This window comes from Jaculus jaculus, chromosome 7 (assembly GCF_020740685.1).
Source record: "Jaculus jaculus isolate mJacJac1 chromosome 7, mJacJac1.mat.Y.cur, whole genome shotgun sequence".
Classification (NCBI taxonomy): Eukaryota; Metazoa; Chordata; class Mammalia; order Rodentia; family Dipodidae; genus Jaculus; species Jaculus jaculus.
Window position 1 is genome coordinate 52,661,789 of NC_059108.1, and position 15,147 is coordinate 52,676,935.

Here is a 15,147-nt window from a genome sequence, read left to right on the forward strand (position 1 = left end):
ATTGACTGATGAGCCACCCACTTGATCAAGGTGGATAATGGATTTGATGTGTTGTTGAATTCACTTTGCAAGGATTTTGTTCAGGATCTTTACATCTAAGTTCATCAGGGATATAGGCCTGTAGTTTTCTTTTCTTGTAGCATCTCTGCCTGGTTTAGGTATCAGGGTGATAGTAGCTTCATAGAAGGACTTGGGGTGCTTTTCTTGATCTCCAGTCATGTGACTTGTTTCAGTTCTTCCATGAAGGTTTGACAGAATTCAGTAGAAAATCCATCTTGTCCTGGACTCTTCTTTTTGGGGAGTTTTTTTTAACTACCTTTTCAATTTCAATGGGTGTGATAGGTTTGTTTAGGAGATTAATCTGCTCTGAGTTTAGCTTTGGAAGATGGTATGTGTCTAGGAATTTATCCATTTCCTCTATATTTTCTAGTTTTGTACACTAAAGGTTTTTGAAGTAAGACCTTATGATTCTCCCAATTTCTCTAAAGTCTGTTGTGATCTCTCTTTTTTCATTTCTAATTTTGTTAATTTGAAGTGCCTCTTTTTTTTTCTTAATCAAATTGGCAAGGGGTTTGTCAATCTTGTTTACTTTTTCAAAGAACCAACTTTTTCTTTCATCAGTTTTCTTAATTGTTTTCTTAGTTCCCAATTCATTAATTTCTGCCCTCATCTTAATTATCTCATTCCACCTGGAGCTTTCTTGGGTTGTATTTTTCTTGCTTTTCCAGTGCCTTTATGTGGATGGCTAGGTTATTGATTTGGGATTTCTCTGTCTTTCTTATGAAGGCATTTAGTGCTATGAATTTTCCCCTGAGAATCACCTTCATCTTATCCCATAAGTTTTGGTACAATGTGTTCTCATTGTAATTCATTTCTAGAAATTTCTGTATTTCATTTTTCATTTTGATTACTACCCATTCATTGTTTAACACTGTGCTGTTCAGCTTACAGGAGCCGATGGGATTTTTGTTGGGTATTTTGTTGTTAATTTCTAGAAATATGGCATTATGATCTGATATCAAGCAGGGGATTTTGTCAATCTTCCTAAATATATGGAGGCAGACTTTGTGACCCAGCATATGATCTGTTTTAGAGAAAGTTCTGTCTGCTGCTGAGAAGGATGTGTAGTTTATGCATTTGGTGCATTTGGGGTGGAATGTTCTATAGATGTTGGTTTGGTCTAAATATTGTATGGTTTTCTTAAGATTTCTCCTTTCCCTGTTAAGTTTCTGTTTGGATGATCTGTCTATTGCTGCTAATAGTGTATCGAAATCCCCAACTATGATGGTGTTGTTGGTTATTTCTGTTTTATTGTCAAGTAAGTTTTGGTTTATGAATTGTAGTGCACCTGTTTTGGGTGCATAAAGATTGATGATTGTAATATCCTCTTCCTGGATTGTTCCCTTGATTAGTAGGAAGTGGCCTTGTTTGTCGTTTTTGATTATTTTTGGTTTGAAGTCTATTTTATCCAATATTAGTATGGCCATGCCTTCTTGTTTCTTATTCCCATTGGCTTGGAATATCATTTCCCCCCCTTTCTCCCTGAGGAGGTATGTCTTTAGTGGTTAGGTGGGTTTCTTGAAGACAACAGATTGAGGGGTCTAATCTTCTGATCCACCTTGTCAGCTTGTGACTCTTGATGGGTGAATTAAGCCCATTGATATTTAGGGTAATGACTGTGAGGTTTGATTTGCTCCCTGCCATTTTATGTTGGTTTTTGTGGTTTGGTGTTTTCATGGACTTTGAAGTTTTTTGTGCCTTCCCCAAGTTAGGTTATTGTGATCTGCTTCTTGTAGTTACTTGAGGTTGATTATTTGATTCTTCTGTGTGGAGAATTTCTTGAAATACTTTCTATCAGCTTTGTTTTGTGTTCATATAGTTGTAAAGTTGAGTTTTCTCATGGAAGGTTTTTCTTTCTCCATATATTTTGAGGGATACTTTTGCTGGGTAGAGTAGTTTGGGTTGGAATCCATAGATTCTTAGAGTTTGCAGTGTTCTATTCCAGGCCCTTCCAGCTTTCAGGGTTTCCATTGAGAAGTCTGAAATGATTCTGATGGGGTTACCTTTAAATGTGACTTGTTGTTTTCCCTAGCTGCTTTTAGGACTTTTTCTTTGATGTCAATGTTTAGAGTCTTAATGACAATATGTCTTGGAGAGTTTCTCCTTTGGTTCAATCTGTTTGGAGTTCTGTCAGCTTCTTGCATCTTGATAGGCCTTTCTTTTGAGAGAGTTGGAAATTTTTCTTTGATTATTTTGTTGAATAAGTTGTCCATGCCTTTGGTCTCAATTTCTTCCCCTTCTGGCATTCCCATGACCTGAATGTTAGGACATTTCCCTCATGATCTGTTCACAGAATTTTTTGAACTTATTGAAACTGTTGCACTCTCTGGTTTTTTTTTTTTCTGTTTTGTCTTCAGGATCTGAGTTTCTATCCTCCACATGGCTGACTCTACTCTTGAGAACCTCTAAGGAGTTTTGGGCTTGCTCACTTAGGTTTGCATTTTCTACTACTTTTCTATGTATGGTTTCCATCCGTCTGTCAAGTTCCCTTTTCACATCATTTTCTGATTTTCTTGATGCTTTTTGGAATTCTTCCTTGCTTTTCTTTATATCTTAATTTATCATAGCCAGCTAGTTTGTGAGGTCCTCTTTTTTTTTCCCACTTTCCTTTATGTCCTTTAACTGTGTTTGACCCCTTCTATTTTCTTATCTATTAGGTCTAGTCTAGTGATGGCAGTGTCAACACGATTATCAGTCCTTTGCTGCTTTTGCACAAGATCTACCAATAACTGGGTCAGGGTTACAATGCTCATAACTTCATTTTGGGTTTCTGATCCTATTGTCTCTTCTATGTTTTGATTAGAGACTTCCATGGTAGGACTGGGAGATCTTACTCGATTTAATTGCATTTGATTTTTTATGTTATTTCTTTTTTGTGGACTGCCCATCCCAGTGGGTGGTCAAAATGGCGGGGGAGATGGTGCAGTTTGGAGGGGGGTCAGAGACCGACATAGGGCAGGGGGGAAGGGGGATGAAGCTTCTAGGCAGGCACACTGGGTCTGGACAGAGAGTGGAAGGTCTTCACTCACTAGAGGACTGGGCAGGGTAGAGCCAAGTTGGTCTGAATTCTCAGGGGGTGTGTTGGGGGCTGAGCAGAGCAGAGCAGTGCAAATCTGAAGTCCAGCGGGTTGGAGGTGGAGCAGAGTGGAGGAGGGTTTCAGAATTTTTGTTGAGTTGGGGCTGAGCATTTGGATATGATATTGCCGTGGCTGCTGGACCAAGCAGAATGGGTGGAAGGAACACACATGGCAGGGCAGATGGAAGTCTTGGGGGTGATGGGGCAGGGTGGAGCTAGCTATTTGGGTGGGCACGGGTGGAGCACAGGGGCAGTGGTGTGGGGCCAAGCTGAGCAGAGCAGAGTGTGCCTGAAGTCCAGCAGGTTGGGGGTGGAGTAGAGTGGAGGGGGTCAGAATTCAAGTGGGCATGGGGCTGAATGGTTGGATATGATGTTGTGGGATTGAGGTGGGGACAAACAGATTGGGTGGAAGTAAGTCTGGGGCTGGGTGGGCTGAAGTCCAGGTGGTGGCAGGGCAGAGAGGAGTGAGTGGTTGTGGTGGGTGGGAGTGGAGTATTGGGTTGTGTCCTATGGGACAGAGTGGGGAGGGTCAACTCACCTGGGGGCCAGGTGGGGTGGAGCAGAGCAGGTCTGTCTTTGCAGGGGCCAGGGGTAGGCCCAAGCGGTGTGGAGGGAGTCAAAATTTACTTGGGGGCAGGGCTGATCAGGTTAGATCTGAAGTCCCAGGGCAGGAACAGGGCCAAGTGGAGTGGCTGCAAGTTGAGGACTAGGCATGCAAGAGTGGAATGGTTTCAAAGTTGGGACAGGCAGGGGCTGATGGGATCTGAACATACTGGAAGGGGGGGGGGATCTGTGACCTTGTGGAGGTGGTGAATCCTGGCAATCACATGTGCCTGCGGGAGCAGGTGGAATTTCTGGCCTGGGTTTCCTTGCTTGAAGTTACTTGAGAGTAGCCTGAGACTGGGACTCTGTTTCGGATGGCTGCTTGTGGTGATTGGGAGACTGGGGTTACCCAAGAGCATGTGAGTGAGCCAATTCCCTTTTCTGACATTTTGCACCCTCCCACTGGCAATCTATTTGAGATTCCTCTCCCCTGAAAGTCCCAGTGATCCCTTGATTCCTTGCATCTCCTTCCCCGGAGTTGTGGTGAGGTTAAGCGGACACCATCTTGATGCATATTATACTTTAATGGAATAAGAACAGCACAGTATTTTTGTTTTATGAATGACCATACTTAATAAACAATGAATTATTTAGATTGAATCAACTAACAGAAAGCAGTTGTAGTCTAGGAAAAGACAATTGTGAAATAAAGAGTAAGTCATTTCACCATTTTGTTCTGTTTTAAATTGCTCAACCCATGTCTTCAATCCCCTCTGAGTTTTCTGAAGAAAATCTGTAGTGTTGAAACACAGTACTTTATTTTTTTTTTTGACCACAGAGGTTTTGGCACTTTAATTAATTAGTAATTATATAGGTAATAACGAACATATTAAGAGGTTAATGTTAAGATAAAGTAAGTAAATGTAGCAATGAAAATATATGACAAATCCTGGTAATTTACTGTAGAGAGGAAACTGATGAGAGAGCTATTTCCCTCCAAATTACACTTAACCTGAGAAATGGTTTTTTGTTTTTTCATTTTTGGTTTTTTTTTTCTTTTGTTTGTAGTGAGTGAATACACTCAAGTTGGTAGCATTGTTAACCTCCTCCCTGTAATCCCTCCTCCACAGAGACCCTCCTTGTTGGGGTATATGGGTCGTGCATTGTGTGGTTAGCCTTTAGTTTCAGGTAAGGGAAAATGTCTCTGTGGAGACACAGTACATTTTATTACAAACCAGTATTACGCTGGAGAAAAAAAAGCCTAATAGAATGACAAGGCTAGTAAGTGCAAGAACATGTTAATGAGTAGTCGAATGTAGTAATATTTCTTTTTCTGTTTTTTTTTTTAATTTATTTTCGTTTAACAGAATGCTTTGGTCTATATAATATACTTTGAAATCTTTAGAAGTTGTTGGGAAAAGTATCTCCAATTCTCAACCAGTGCAGAAAATTGTACATGCTTTCATACAGGTCAAATAGAAATTGGATTATAAGATCAGTTGGACACATAATGAACAACTAGGAAATCTTGATATAAGGCTTTTGATATCTTATAAATCATTTTGTGATTTTCTACAGGTACAAATAATGTTAACATAAAAACAAGTAAGGTATCAAAATTATTAGTTGGAGAATTCACAAAACTTCTCATGGTAGTTTGAATGCATGACCCCATAGATTCAGGTTTGAATTTTGAGTCTCCAATATGCAGAGCCCTACTGAGGAAGAAATGTTACTGGGGGTGGATCTTGGAGTCCAGCCCTAAGGTATATTAAGGAGCAATCTGAATTACAGCCCAAAGATTTTGAAAGAGCAGTTTGATCTCTGGTGGGTTCTGCTTGCTGGTGATGCTAATTGTTGGTGGTATCTCTCTGCTAGGATCTATGAAAGGGAATCAGCTTCTCCCACCACTGGTGACTATACCTCATTTCTATGAGACATTGTAGCATTATACCATATGTGCAAATGATTTACTTAATTCTTTTATTTATTTTGTTTTTTTGAGGTAGGGTCTTGCTCCAGCCCAGGCTGAGTGAGAATTCATATAGTAGTTTCAGGCTAGCAGAGAGAGGGAGGTGCTGGGAAGAATAGGCACACCAAGGCCTCTAACCCTTGTAAATGATCTCCAGATGCATGCTCTACTTTGTGCATTCGGCTTTATGTAGCTACTGGAGAATCAAACTAGGGTCACATTGCTTTTCAAGCAAGTACCTCTCTTACTGAGCTAACCCTTCAGCCCAATTAATTCTTTTTATTTTACACAGTGGTTATGTTTATTTTTTTTCTGTTTATTTGTTTGTTTGTTTGTTTTTTGAGGGTAGGGTCTCACTGTAGCCCAGGCTGACCTGGAATTCACTATGGAGTCTCAGGGTGGCCTCAAAACTCATGGCAATCCTCTCACCTTTGCCTCCCAAGTGCTGGGATTAAAGGCGTGAGCCATCACACCCGGCTAGTGGTTATGTTTAAAAGGAAATAATTTCATAGCTTGAATCTTATTTCCCATGTAAGATTGTGCATAAAAAAAGAGTTTTCATGGATACTGTCTCATGTTATATTGAAAATTAAAGTGTAACTCAGAACGTCATAGAATTCTACAGTATATACCATCAAGATCTAATCTAAAATTCATTTCCATTATCAAAATCTCTAAAGTATATAAGCAGCTCCTACATATGACAATGGACATTAAAACTCCTTACCTGAGAAACATTTTTTGGGAAAATTCCCTAAGTTTGGGTTTGTCTATATTTCTTCATGATTAGATTTACATTTGTTTCTTTGGTAGGAAGAACATAGATGGTGTTCCCTTTGAAGATTTTATAACAGGAGGCACATTATCAATGCTAACTTTTCCAGGTAATGCAAGGTACATTCATTATATTTCTCCATCTTAAAATTACTTTTGTGTTTTGTGTAATTAATGACTAACATTTGTGGACATAAGCTGATTATATTTTGTTTTGAGATCATTTAGGTCTATGTAGCCATTCTGTCCCTCCTCAAAATCTGAGTTGTGAATTATATCATACATTTATGAGTTTTCAGCTCCAGCACATAAAATTCTTCTATAAGAAAGGACTTTCATTTTCTATTTAAGTACTCATTTATTTAAATAATAGATTTTTGTTCAATAATTTATAAATCATTATCATCTTGTCATTGTTTTTACTAATCAAATTGTTCCACATTTAACCAAGCTAAGTCCTTTTAAATTTTCTCCTCTATCCATTAGGCATGTTCACAATATTCTTTTACTAGTTGACCTCATCAGTACTACATCAAGATATTCTAAATTCATCTTTTGTACTTTATTCTGAAGCATTGAGATTCAATCACTTCTTTCAGTATCTCTGTTTCCAATTTCACAACAATATACAGAAAACAGACCTATACACTAGCTTTTTTGCTGCTACTAGTGTAAGCTACTTGTTGACAGAGCTGAGAAATGTGTGTTCTTATGTAATATAGATAGTTAAATATATTCTATATGTATTATAAAACAAACATGTGTATATATACATGATATATGCACTTGATGCCATTTGTACATATGGAATTAGTTTTGTTGATAAGTTTCATTATCTTAAATTCCATTGGCATGAGTATACTTGTGGTTTTTATACATTTGTAACTTGTTTCCTTAACAGACATGCCTGGCTTCCATTATTTTTAATATATTTACTAAGCCTCTAATTCAGAGTACATAGATATTACCTTAAGAATTACTAACTTATACTACTGGGAAACTTAAACTACAGACAAAAACTCAAAGTTTGTTGTAATTGATAGGTAAATTTTGTAGCAAGTGAAAGCCAGTGAATAATTGAATGATTTCTCCATTTTGAGAAAGTCCACATTCATATAAACTAACAGGATCCTTTGGCTGACTCTTCTCATGCAGTTCAATGTTAGTAAAATTTGTCCATATTACAGCATAAATTAGCATTGTTCCCTTTGTCTTGCTGATTAACATTCTTCTGTATTATATACAATTAATTTATTCATTCTCCTCTTGATGAACACATGGGTTGTTTTCAGAATTTAGCTTTTTGTGAATAAAAATGCCAAACTCATTCTTTTGAAAAGTCTTTTTAAAGACATATGTTTCTAAGTCTATTGGAAAACATCTAAGAGTAGAGTTACTGGGTCATATGGTAGATATAAATTTAACTTTGCAAGAAACTGCTATATTTTTTTTTCCTAAATGATTCATATCATTTGTGAAATCAGCAACAATGTGTAAGTTTTCCATTTGCTTCAAATCCTCTGTGACATTTGGTATTGTTATTTTCTAAATTTCAGGAATTTGTGTAGCCTTATATAAGTGCCTCAAAATGGCTATTGTCCATATGTATCAATAGAACTATTACTAATTACTTTATTTTATTAATTATCTACTGTGTCCTAAGAAATTTTGCCTACCTTCTTTTTATCCAAAAAAATCTCCTTAATTTGCCTTAAGAGCCATGGTGTCTTCAGAAGTGGCGTTTAAGTTATGAAAACTCTTGAGTTAATTTTATGTTTGGTATTGGGTAGAGTTCAATCTTCACAGTTTTCCATATTGGTATTCAGTTTATCTTGCTTCATTTGTTGAAGAGAATTTCCCAAGGGATTTGCTCTGATGCTTTGTGGAAATTCAATTGTATTCTATTAATGTGTATCTATTTCTGCATTCTTGTGCTATTTTCATTGGTGCAATCACAAACACTAAAGAAAATACATACCATCTAAAAACTATAACTTTGTAATAACTCTTGAAGTTGGATTGTGGAAGTCAAGTCCTCTTAATATTTTTTCCCCAAGAATTTTTGGCTATCCCATGTATTTTACATTTCCAAATAAATTTTGAAATACCTTTCATATTACCTTAGGAAGAAAAAAAAAACTTCTGTGATTTGCATTGGAATTATGTTCAATCCATAGATTATTTAGAGAAGAATGGAGAATTAATATTCTAACAAATTTGAACTCTGTAATCCGTACAAATGGTATATTTTCCCACTGATTGAGACTTTTGATTAAATGCACTTTGAAACATTTTGTAGCTTTAATGCAATCTTTTTTGTTATCATCACTGTTTGGTGTTTTCATGCTCTATGTATCATGAACAGGACTGATTTTTAATTTCATTTTCTAACAGTTTTTTGCTAGTATATGAATTTTGTACTTTGAAATGCTACTAAATTCACCTACTAGTTCTAGCAGCTGTCTTAAAATTATCTTTGATTTTTCCTGTAAACAACCATGCTATCTACAATTAGAGCCACACTTAACTTTTCACTCCCAATTTATGTTTATTTTTTCGTTGCTTTATCACATGGCACAAAATAATAAAAAAATGTAAACATCTTTGCTTTACTACCAATTGAACAGAAAATAATTCAGTATTTTACTATTATACATGATATAAGCTATAGGAACTTTGTACATACCTTATAAGATTTAGAGAACATACTATGTACATCATTTCAAAGGACTTCAAGTTATTTCTCCTTTACTCTGTTCATGTAGTGAATTATAATAATTGATTTTCAAATGTTAAAAACAACTTTGCGTTACTTGAAGAAATTCCATTTGCTCAGTATATATTATCCTTTTTATATATTGCTGGCTTCATATTGCTAACATTTTGTTAGGAATTTTTACATGTTTATTCATGAAGGATATTAGTCTTTCATATTTTTAAATTTTTTGTCAGTTTTTAAGTAATGTTGGCCTCATAAAATAAGCTTAGATATATCTCTCCATCTCTCATTTTGGAAAATTTTAGTGTAAGATTTTATTACTAAATTTCATAGTAGAAGTAGAAACAGAGAGTGATACAATCCAATCCATAAGTTTTCTTTATTAAAATGTTTTGAGTTTTTAAAAATAATAAATCCTACTTTTAAATACCTATGAAGTTTATTAAGATTTTTCTATTTCACCTTGTGTTAATATTAAATAATTGTGTTTTCTTAAAGATTTATACATTTCATTTAATTTGTCAAATTTATTTATTGAAGCTACCATTATCTGTTATTCTAGCATCTGTAAAATATGTATCCAGCTTCCTCTTGCCACATGATATAGTAATTTAGGCTTTCCTCATTTTTGAATTGGATTCCTTGATGCTTTATCAACTTTATTGTCTTTTTAAGGAATAAAGCTTATTTTCCTTACTTTTTCCTATTCATTTTTGCTTTTTGTATTTTCTTTTTCTGTATATTTTTGCATCTAATTTGTTTATCTTTTAAAGTTGCACAAAAAAAGATTAGATAATTTATTTTGAATTTTAATCTTTTCTTATGTAATCAAATAAATCTACAAATTTATATCTAAGTGCTGGTTTAGGGCCTTCCTCAAAGGTTCAAATACAATATTTCATTTTCTTCTAGGTTAAAATGTAATCTAACTTCCACTGCAATTTGTCTTTGAACCATGAGCTATTTAGGAAGGAGTTCTTTTATATCAAAATATTTGGAGGCTTCTAGATATTTTCTGGATTTAATTTAAATTTGTTATGAGCAAATTATGCTCTGCTTGAGCCATGGTCTGCTCTCATAGATTTATCTTGATTATTTAAAACTATTCATATGCTATGGCTATTATATAAAGTCCAGTTCAAAAAAAACTTGGCTGCAACTTGATATATGTCACATTCCCCTTAAAGATATAGTTGAAGGAGACTTCACACAATACGTTTAGTAGGCATTCTGCAGTTCCTAATGCAGTTTTCAAATTTTATTTTACATATAATCTTCTGGCTTTTTTTTTTTTTTTTTTTTTTTTTTTTGGTTTTTCGAGGCAAGGTCTCTCACTCTGGCTCAGGCTGACCTGGAATTCACTATGTAGTCTCAGGGTGGCCTTGAACTCACGGCGATCCTCCTACCTCTGCCTCCCGAGTGCTGGGATTAAAGGCTTGCGCCACCATGCCCGGCCCTTCTGGCTTTTTGCATATATGTGTAGTATAGGTAATGTGGTGTATGTATAGTGTAGGCATGTGTATGTGCAGATGTGTGCCCCCTGTTCTGGCACTGGGATTTGTCAGAAACAAGTTATGGTTTTAAGGCACAGGGTACTTCTACCCAGACTAATCTCCCTCCCCTCTTATTAAGAATTTTATTTTTTGGGCTGGAGAGATGGCTTAGTGGTTAAGCGCTTGCCTGTGAAGCCTAAGGACCCCGGTTCGAGGCTCGGTTCCCCAGGTCCCACGTTAGCCAGATGCACAAGGGGGCGCACGCGTCTGGAGTTCGTTTGCAGAGGCTGGAAGCCCTGGCGCGCCCATTCTCTCGCTCTCCCTCTGTCTTTCTCTCTGTGTCTGTTGCTCTCAAATAAATAAATTTATTTTTAAAAAAGAATTTTATTTTTTAATTAATTAACCAGCAAAAAGCTTTCTATGGTACTGATTCATGCTTTCATTGGTTTTATGTTCTTGCCCCTCATACCTTACTTTATTCCAGCTTCCCACCCTTCTACTGCTGTATTCTGGCCCTCCACTTGCCTGTCAAATATGCCCTCCTCTCCTTCTTCCCAGTTTCCTCTCTCTCCTAGCATCACTCTACTTTCTAATGTTGCTGATGCAAACTACAACTTATGAATAAATCTAGCTGTTCTGTATTAGGAACTACATATGGAAAAGAAAATAGCATTTGTATTTTTGAGCCTGTGTGACCTTGCTTAATATATGATTTTTTCCAAATCTGTTTTTTCTGAAAATTTCATTATTTTATATTTCCTTACCACTATGTATATGTACACCATATTCATTATCCAAAAGTATTCTTTTTGCTGAGAATATTTGATTATTTAAGGGCTTTTGTGCTTCCATATAAGTTTTGAGAATTATTTTTTTCTAAATCTTTAAATATGTTGCTAGAATTTTTTATTAGGATTATATTGAGTTAGTATATTTATTTCAATAGGATAGCCATTTTCATGATATTAATTCTTCTGATCCATAAGCATGGGAGGGCTTTCCATCTTCTCATGTGAAAATAAAAATTATATATTATCCTTCCTATTTTCAATAAGTTCCTTTCCTTAATTCTGACAAATTTGAAAATTTGCACTACTAATTCTTCAAACATTTTTCTCTGTAATTTTTCTGGATGGTAATTATTATTTATATATTAAATTACTAGTATTACTCAGGGTAACAGAAGAATTGTTGTTGGGCTTTTTTTTTCTGTTGTTTTCTCCAACTGTTCTTTACATTATGCAATTTCTTTCAACCTTTTGAAATGCACTAACCTTTAACTTTTTTTCATCTTAAAATTACTACTGTGTCCTTACATTGCACTTGTCATGGTTAGGCCCTAGTGAAAAGTAGGCTCAGAGGCCATACCCTTGGTTTCTGTGGATTTCAAGAACGGGTGAATGGGATGGAAGACACTTAGAACTAATTTAAAGATGCTTGGTGCCTGGTTCCTGGGTAAAGAAAATTGATGTTAGGAACAATATTCCAAGCAAATATGCCTGGAAGGCTGTGGTGCAAGGATATATTTGTTGGTTTTCAACTGGATCTCCCAGACCAAAGATATAACATGGCTCTTCTTAAAGCCAAAGGTGAGAAGCAAATTTCAACAAGATTTTCATATCTGTGCACCAAGCAGAAAACAACTCAGCAACTCTCAATGTCAAGCTAACAAACCAGTGTAAGCTTGGGGAAGGTTAGGACAGCCAGCAAAGCAATAGTATGGGAGCAGCTGTAGAGTTTGTACCACATTTGAATTAAGTCTCATGCTTATCACTGGATGAAGTGCTCAGATACCTGTTAAATCCACCTCTTCTATGGGATAATTTATCTCTGAACTATTTTTGCTGAATTTCCATTTGAAGGGCCTTTCTAAGTATATGGGTAAATAAGTGGGATATTAATGTCTTCCTTTTTAAAATTTTTGTTTTATTTTTATCTATTTGAGAGAGACATACAGAGAGAGACAGAGAGAGAATGGGCTCACCAGAGCCTCCAGTCACCACATGAACTCCAGATGCATGTGCCACCTTGTGCATCTGGCTTACGTGGGTACTGGGGAAGCAAGCCTCAAACTGGGGTCCTTAGGCTTCACAGGAGAGAGCTTAACCGCTAAACCATCTCTCCAACCCATTCCTTCCATTTTTATTGGTCTGGAACCATATGACATTTTATGATTTTAAGTAGTTTTAAAAGAAATTTTATTTATTTGTGTGTGTGTGTGTGTGTGTGTGCGTGCATACACGCATGCATGGACACACCATGGCCTCTTGCTACTGAAAATGAATTACAGATGCATGTGCTACTTTCTGCACCTGGCTTTACATAGGTACTAGGAAATTAAACCTGGACTAACAGGTTTTCTAAGCAAGTGCCTTTAAATGCTGAACCATCTCTCTAGCCCTAATATTTTTATTTAAATATTTGTATTATAAAGTTGGGAGACCCAATATTTGGCACCTGAATACTTATACTTGTTATATCTCCTCTTCTTGATAAATTGTTCCCTTTTATCAATATATAGTATCTTTCTCTGTCTATTTTGACACATTTTTATTAACAATTAAATATATGTATATATATATATATATATATATATATACACATCGGTGTGTGTGTGTGAGTGTGTGTGTTGCTGACTTGACTTTATTTATTTTTCTATCATCTTGATGGTCTTGCATGTTGGTAATGATATCTTTTGTGATGTCTATTGGAGTGATTTTTTTTTTCATCTAGAGTTCCTATTTGGTTCATTTTCAGTGTCTTGATATCCTTAGCAAATTCTTCCATGTTTTGGACTGTGTCTTCCAAATTACTTACAGTTTAATTCACTTTGGAGCCTGCCTTATAAAGATTTTGAATGGATTTCCTTAGTTCATTCATCTGGTTGTTTAAACCTATGTATCCATTGATTCTTTTTTTAAGTGGAATTCTGAATGCTTTCTCTGACATTTCTCCTATCTCAGCAGTCAGAGATTCCACTACATGGAAATCAAGAGACCAGGAATTGGTCAAAGTGAAGTGCTCTCTCATCTGTTTCTTTGTATTTTTTTGCATATAATTCAGGATTAATTCCATCTTGTCAATGCCAGATGCTTGTTTGGGTTTGTTTTGTCATCTGTGGAGCCTCTTATAGGCCATGTCTCTAGTGACTACAGTGTTCATCTTTGTTTATAAGTCAGTCTGGTTATGCTATAGATGACTCTTCTGAGTCACCTTTATGTCTGTGGGTGGAGCTTAGCAGTAGAAGATGATGTGGCTCTGGGTGGAATTCTCTGTTGTGAGCCAAGATGCAGAACGGGTGCCAGGATATTCCTCTGGAATTATTTAGTAGCTGTCCCTTGGGGCCTGAGTCCTGGCTGGGTGCACAGAATGGACTGTCTGTAACCATACAGTTGTGCCAAAGGTCTTTGGGAACCCAGGAGTGAGGCCTGGCTGCCTGTATGATTCCACTGGGTGGTAAATATTTGGGTTTTATTTTAAGTATTTTTTTTAATTTTGATGTAGTCATGAATGAATATTCAGTGATTATTAAATTATATAACTATTTTCAATATCCATCAATATTATTATGTTATATAAATTGGCAATAGTTTTTCCAAGGTAAGGTCTCACTCTATTCCAGGCAGATCTGGAATGCATTTTGTAGTCCCAGGCTGACCTTGAATTCACAACAATCCTCGTACCACTGCTACCCAAGGGTTGGAATTAAAGTTGTGTGCCACCACGACTGGCCCAACTGATCTTTTTGAAAAGTGCATTTTGAAAGTTAGCTGGCAATAATATACTTTTTAAGTGTATAGGTTGGTGGTTATTGACATACATTAACAATTTTTAGTTTTTCTGTGATATATACGTATACAGGTTTGATTTTTAAATATGTGTAATATTATCCATACTTCCATGTTTTAGTACAATGTTAACAAGAAACAATTGACTATGAAATAAAGTGAAGGCACTTGGTACATTGTTTTAGAAATTATTGGAAAGTATTCCATTCATTAGAATTTCTTTCTTTAAGTAACATGGCTATTTACATTTTAAACAGCCCTATCCACTTTCAAAACTTTCACATTCATTAGGATATCTATACATAGATTTTTGAGTTTTTTTAACTAATTCATTTTGTGCTCAGTGAATACAGTCAAATTGGTACCATTGTTAGACTCCTCCATGTCCTATCCCCTCCCCCTTGCCCCTTCTTGTTGAAGTATAAGGGTCATGCATTGTGGAGTTAGCTCTCAGTTAGGGGTAGGAGGAAATGTCTCTGCAGTATCATGACCCAACCTGTGGCTCTGACATTCCTTGTGCTCCTGCTTCCACAAAATTTCCTGAGCCATGTTGGGTTCATTTTAGATCTGCTTCAGTGATGAGGTGTTGGGAGCTTCTGTGTCTATGGATATCTGACTTGGTGGGACTTAATCTCTGTCTGGATCTCCTTCACCCTTGTGCTGGTACCAGGTTCACCAAGAAAACAGCACCCTTGCTTGTTTTGCCAATTATTCCTAGTTTC